Below are 5,510 nucleotides of genomic sequence, written 5' to 3'. Positions count from 1 at the left end.
GAATGAAATTATCCCATGAATATTGTTTTAAATCATCAAAGTGGAAATGTTAGAATTGGGCAGCACTTGTAGATTTTAAATATTGCATTCTTAATTTCCTTTAAAGGCATGATTTAGTGATAACTACCAAAATTATTCTGAAACGGGTTCATATCATCCTTTCAAACATCTCAACATGCCCTGAAATTTTTGAGGAAAAAGTTTAAGCTTTCTGCCTCTGATTTAAGCAGCTATCCTTGAATTGCTTTCAATTGCTTTACAATCATTGATAAAAACCAGTCTTAAAACTCAAGTATATTTATTGTACCTGTTGTCAAAGCTCTAATAAGCATATTGCCAAACAGCCTATTTAAATATGAAGTTTGAAAAGATTATTTTCACTTTTCACCTTCTGATCAATAAAGTAATTTATAGCAAGAAGTGATTATATTAGCATGAGTGTGATCTTCCAGTGGTACCCTAAGTCCTTAGAACGCTCCTATTTCCACACCATTTTTTTTTGAACTCAGGTCGTTGTGCTTGCAAGGCAAGCACTGGAACCACTGAGCCAAATGCCCAACCCTCCATGTCATTCTTTGCTACTCTCACCTATGTTTTAAGGCCTTAACATCTCTTTAAAAATTCTCCTCCTTCTTCTGAGGAAAAGTTAAATTTAGCCTGCCATGAAGATTAGGATTTTCTTTCCTGTATCCACAGAACCCTTTGGAACAACGTGATGTCATCTATATGAAACTAGGGATCTGGGGAGAACCAAGTATTTTTGCATTAAATTATGTTTTAATTGTGTTTGAAAATGATTGATTTTTGCAAACACTTTAGCAACTACAACTTCTATACTCCAGGATTATATGATTTATTTCCAGCTGGCATGGCTTATTAATTAGAGTGAAAAGATTGCTGCCAGACATAGCAATTATTTAAGTATATCCAACACAAGTCAGATGCTCTGGGAGAAAAAGATCAACATTACAGAGCATTGACCATGGCTGAATCATTCAAGTTGCACTTTACACTCTCATTGTAATTACTTCTCACAATAACCCTGTGAGACAGACATTTGCCTCCATCTTATTGGCCAGAAACTGAGAATCAAGAAAGTTAAATAGCTTCTTCCAGATCTGGCACCTAGTAGATGGTAGTTAGTATTGTTACTCAGGTGTGCCTGACTCTGAAAACTTGGGCTGTACATATAAGGCTGTCAAAATAAAATGGGATTAAACACATGGGTTCTGTGCCTAATGTGATGCAATTTTTGAAAGATAATGTTCAATTTTTGAAATAATAGGAAATAAATTTCTTCTAAAATATTTTAATTCATTCTTTCAAGGTTAGTTTAGAAATATCAGAAAATAATGTTGAAGAGATATAATATCAAGCTATAATTCTGTTTCTCCTAGGTAAAAAAAAATTTTTTTTTGAGACAGGGTCTCACTATGTAGTTGAGACTGACCTGGAACTCACTATGTAGGCCAGGCTGGTCTCACACTCACAGCAATCCTCCTGCCTCAGCCTCCCAAGTGCTGGGATTACAGCACCATGCCCAGCTTCAAATTTTTAAAATGTGTAAGTATTTACACATACAAGTTTATACATCTATAAACATACTATATTCGTAAGTACTTAAGTATCTTAAGTATTATCGTAAATGTTCTAGCTGTGGGAAATGCAAGCTGTCTATTGTCATTTCCTCTTGGGTACCTAAAGCACTAAAATTTGGAGCCACCATTGCAATGACAGAGTTATTATCAGTAGAAGATGAAGGTGAGTACCTCATTTCCAGGTGTAGAGGATGACATCCAGTGTACCCTTAGAAGCTACGTGTTGAAGATAGTCTCTGTGGGCCTGGATCCACAAATAATTGTGTGGGTCAGAGCAAAGTATCCTCCAATGCACCACCATCTTGTAAGAAAGAGACAAACATCTACTGTATGAGCTACAGTGATTGGACATCCCACTAACCACAGAATAGTCCCAATTTATACCTTTTGTTTCCATATATTAAAAGTTCACTGTTACATTCTCACAAGTGCTCTAGTTTGAACAATGAATATAGTGTCTGCAGTATTAGGCTACAGAGATTCATAGATGATGACAAATAACAACACTTTACTAAGACATTGGGTTTTATTCATTTTATACTATTTATTTTGTTTAGAACAATGGCTAAGCAGGCTATAATGCTGAAAGTTTAAAAGAAGAACAAACACACACACAACAAATTGTAGTGCCTGTGGTTTATTATGCATATTTGAAACTCTGAACCCATGTTTCTAATATCTATTTCAATATGCCCTCAGTAAACAATGTGACAGAAAGCAAACATATGTATAATTTACTGCCTGGCAAACATAAGCCTAGGTTTAGTATCTGGAATGTACTAATACTCAGCTAAAAATTTGTTGCTGATACTATTATTATTGTTTCTACTAATTTTCTATTTTATTCTATTACTGTTTATAATGGACTGCTAATGAATAACTATAATATTTCAAAAATAGTAATGCGTTAATATTTAATAAGTGTTGAATGTGTTATCTAAGTAATCCAATGTCTAAATCTATCCCCTTCATTGAAAATGAGAAGTCTATGATTCAAACTAGTTTGTGCATAGAAAAGGACTTATTAATACAAGTAACTGAGGCTTCTAGAAAGAGATCTTCCATAGGCAATACCGCACAAAGACTCGGTGTGTTTACAGTGAGGTCTGTCTTTCTCTCTACCTTCTAACCGTCCTGCTGCTGTGTGCTGACCTCATCGTGTGGAGTTATTGTTTGCACAAGACCACAGAGATAACCCCATGAATCTAGATCACATCTGCACAGTTCAGCATTCCCAACATAGCAAGAGTATTGTCCTTGACAGTTCCAGGAACAAAGTCTCACTTCAGAGACAGGAAGGGAATGCTCCAAGTCACTGTTCCCAACACTCTGGCACATTGTTAAATTGTCTTTGTGCCATGAAGATGAACTACTGTGGTGGCCAGCTTGATTTGGTCTCCACTCTTGGAGTGGTCTGGTTGTAATTAGGATACATGAAGCTACATAGTGCCAAGAGAGTCACATGAGTCGGAGGCAGGTAGGTCCTGAAGGGAGGCAAAGATGAGCAGACAGAAAAAGCTACAATGTATCTCCACAGGTAGACATGTACTCACCCATACTTGAGATAGATATAGCCAAAGACCCTTATCCAAAAATGATTATTACATTATTATGTATGTCGGTAAAAGTTCATGATAAATTTTTTTCTTTTTTTAATTCATTAAGTTTATTGATATATTTTAGGTATATGATGTGATGACATTCATTGTGGGGAATTTGTATCACTATATGATATATCTTGATTCGCATTTTTCCCCATTCCCCTGCCCTCCCTTCAACCCCTCTACTCCTCCCTATTTACAAAGACTGTTTCAATTCTTTTCATTTTCTCATATTTATTCCTTTTCCTTCTTTCCATTCCCCTATCTTTCCCAATTCCTCTATCCCTTTGCACCTTTTCTTCCTGTTTGACATTATCTATTATACATTTTGATCCTAATTTACACTTTCAGTTTCTCACACCAGAGAAACTTTACAATATTGACACCTGTGCCCTATTTATTTCATTTAAGAGTATGATCTTAATGTGCATCCATTTAGCTATAAGTGTCTTTAGTTTCTCATTCTTTTTGGTTGAGTAGTACTACATTTTATTTTTTAAAATCTTCTTTAGTCTCCAGTTGATGGGCACTTGGGCTGTTTCCAAGTTTTAGCTATTACAAGCTGTGCCACTGAAAATGCGAGGGCAAATATACTGCTGTGGTATGATTCAATTAATTCATTTGAGAAGATAGCATTTCTTGATTTCTTGATAGCAGACATTCTTTTGGGAGTGAGGTGGAATCTCAGCAATGTTTTCAGTGGCATTTCTCCAGTGACCAGTGATGTTGAATATTTCTTCATATGTTTATTTGCTGTTTCTACTTATTTGTCTGAGAAATGTCTGTTTATTTCAGATGCCCATTTTTAAATTGGATCTTTATATTTGGGGAGTCTCATTTTTAAAAGTTCTTTATATATTCTAGATAGTAGACCTCTGTCTGAGGAACAGCTGGTAAAAATTTTTCTCACATTGTGTGTGTTTCAAGCTGTTGGTGGTTTTTTTCACTGTGCAGAGCTTTTTAATGAGAAGCTTTTTAATAAGAATCAAATTGTTGAGTGACTGAAGTTTTGCTCATGAAAACTTTTCCTATGCCAATGTCTTCAAGAGTTCTACCTAACCTCTTCCAAGCCAGTTTAGCATTTCTGTTTTAATATTTGATCCATTTCAATTTTAATTTAGTGCATGGTAAGAGATATAGGACTAGTTTTAATCTTTGGCAAGTTGAAACCCAGTGTTTCCAGAACCATTTATTAAAGAAGCTATCTTTCCTCCAGTGAGGGTACTTATCTCCTTTGTCAAAGATGAGGTAGATGAGCGTGTCTAGAGTTGTTTCTGCATCTTCTAATCTGTTTCACTGGTCCCCAGATCTCTTTCATTGCCAGTAAGTCTGTTGTTTGTGTAGAGAAAAGCTATTGATTTTTGTGTGTTGACCTTGTATCCAGCTACTCTACTGAATTTACCTATTAAGTCTAAAAGACTTTTGGTGGAATCTTGGGGTCTTCAATAGAGTACCATGTCACCTGAAAATAATGACAATTTAAATTCTTTGTTTCTTATCTTTATTTCTTTCCTTTGTCTAATTGCTGTGGCTAATGTTTCTGAAACTATATTGAACAGGAGTGGTGGCAGTGGACATCCTTATCTTATTCCTGATTTTAGCACAAAGGATTTCAGTTTTTGACCATTTAGTATTTCGTTGGCTGCTGGTTTTTCATAGACGGCTTTTATCAGGTTAAGATAAGACCATCTACTCCAATTTTCTATAGGGTTTCTATCATGAATGGGTGTTGGTTTTATCAAACAATTTTTCTGCATCTATTGAGATAACCCTGTGGTTTTAGTCCTTCACTCGGTTAATACAGTGTATTACATTTATTGATTTGCATATGTTGAACCATCCTGGAATGAATCCCACTTGGCCAGGGTATACAATCTTCTGGATGATCTTCTGCATTCTGTTTGCCAGTATCTTACTGAGGATTTTTGCATCTATGTTCATTAATGAGATTGGCCTATAGTTTTCTTTTTCAGATGGGTATTTCTCTGCTTTTGGGATCAAGGCGATGCTTGCTTCCAGGAACAAATTTGGGAGTATTGCTTCCCTTTCAATTTCACTGAAGAGTTTAAACAGTAGTATCAATAGTTCTTCTACAAATATCTTGTAGAATTCAGCAGTGAAGCCATCAGAACCCAGGCTTTTCTTCATTGGTTAGTTTTTAATTACATTTTCAATTTTGTTGATTGATATTGGGTTGTTTAGAATTTTTAGGTCTTACTTGCTCAATTTTGGTAATTCATATGTATCTAGAAATCTATTTCTTCTGTGTTTTCCATCTTATTAGTATATAGGTTTTTTTTTTTTTTTTTAA

The 5,510-nt window shown here is 35.2% G+C and overlaps 1 long non-coding RNA gene across 1 annotated transcript in view; it reads right to left on the bottom strand.

Moving 5' to 3' along the window:
- Positions 1-1,775: 1,775 nt before the first annotated feature.
- The window catches only part of LOC104861026, a 110,934-nt gene continuing 107,199 nt past the window's right edge, over positions 1,776-5,510 (bottom strand). The window contains exon 4 of the long non-coding RNA XR_779887.1: positions 1,776-1,899. This is a non-coding gene — a long non-coding RNA (uncharacterized LOC104861026). The remainder of the gene's footprint in view (positions 1,900-5,510) is intronic.

Source organism: Fukomys damarensis, unplaced genomic scaffold (genome assembly GCF_012274545.1).
Source record: "Fukomys damarensis isolate Sample0158 unplaced genomic scaffold, DMR_v1.0_HiC HiC_scaffold_6, whole genome shotgun sequence".
Classification (NCBI taxonomy): Eukaryota; Metazoa; Chordata; class Mammalia; order Rodentia; family Bathyergidae; genus Fukomys; species Fukomys damarensis.
The sequence above is the reverse complement of the archived record's forward strand: the minus strand, read 5'-3'. Positions and strand labels throughout refer to the sequence as shown.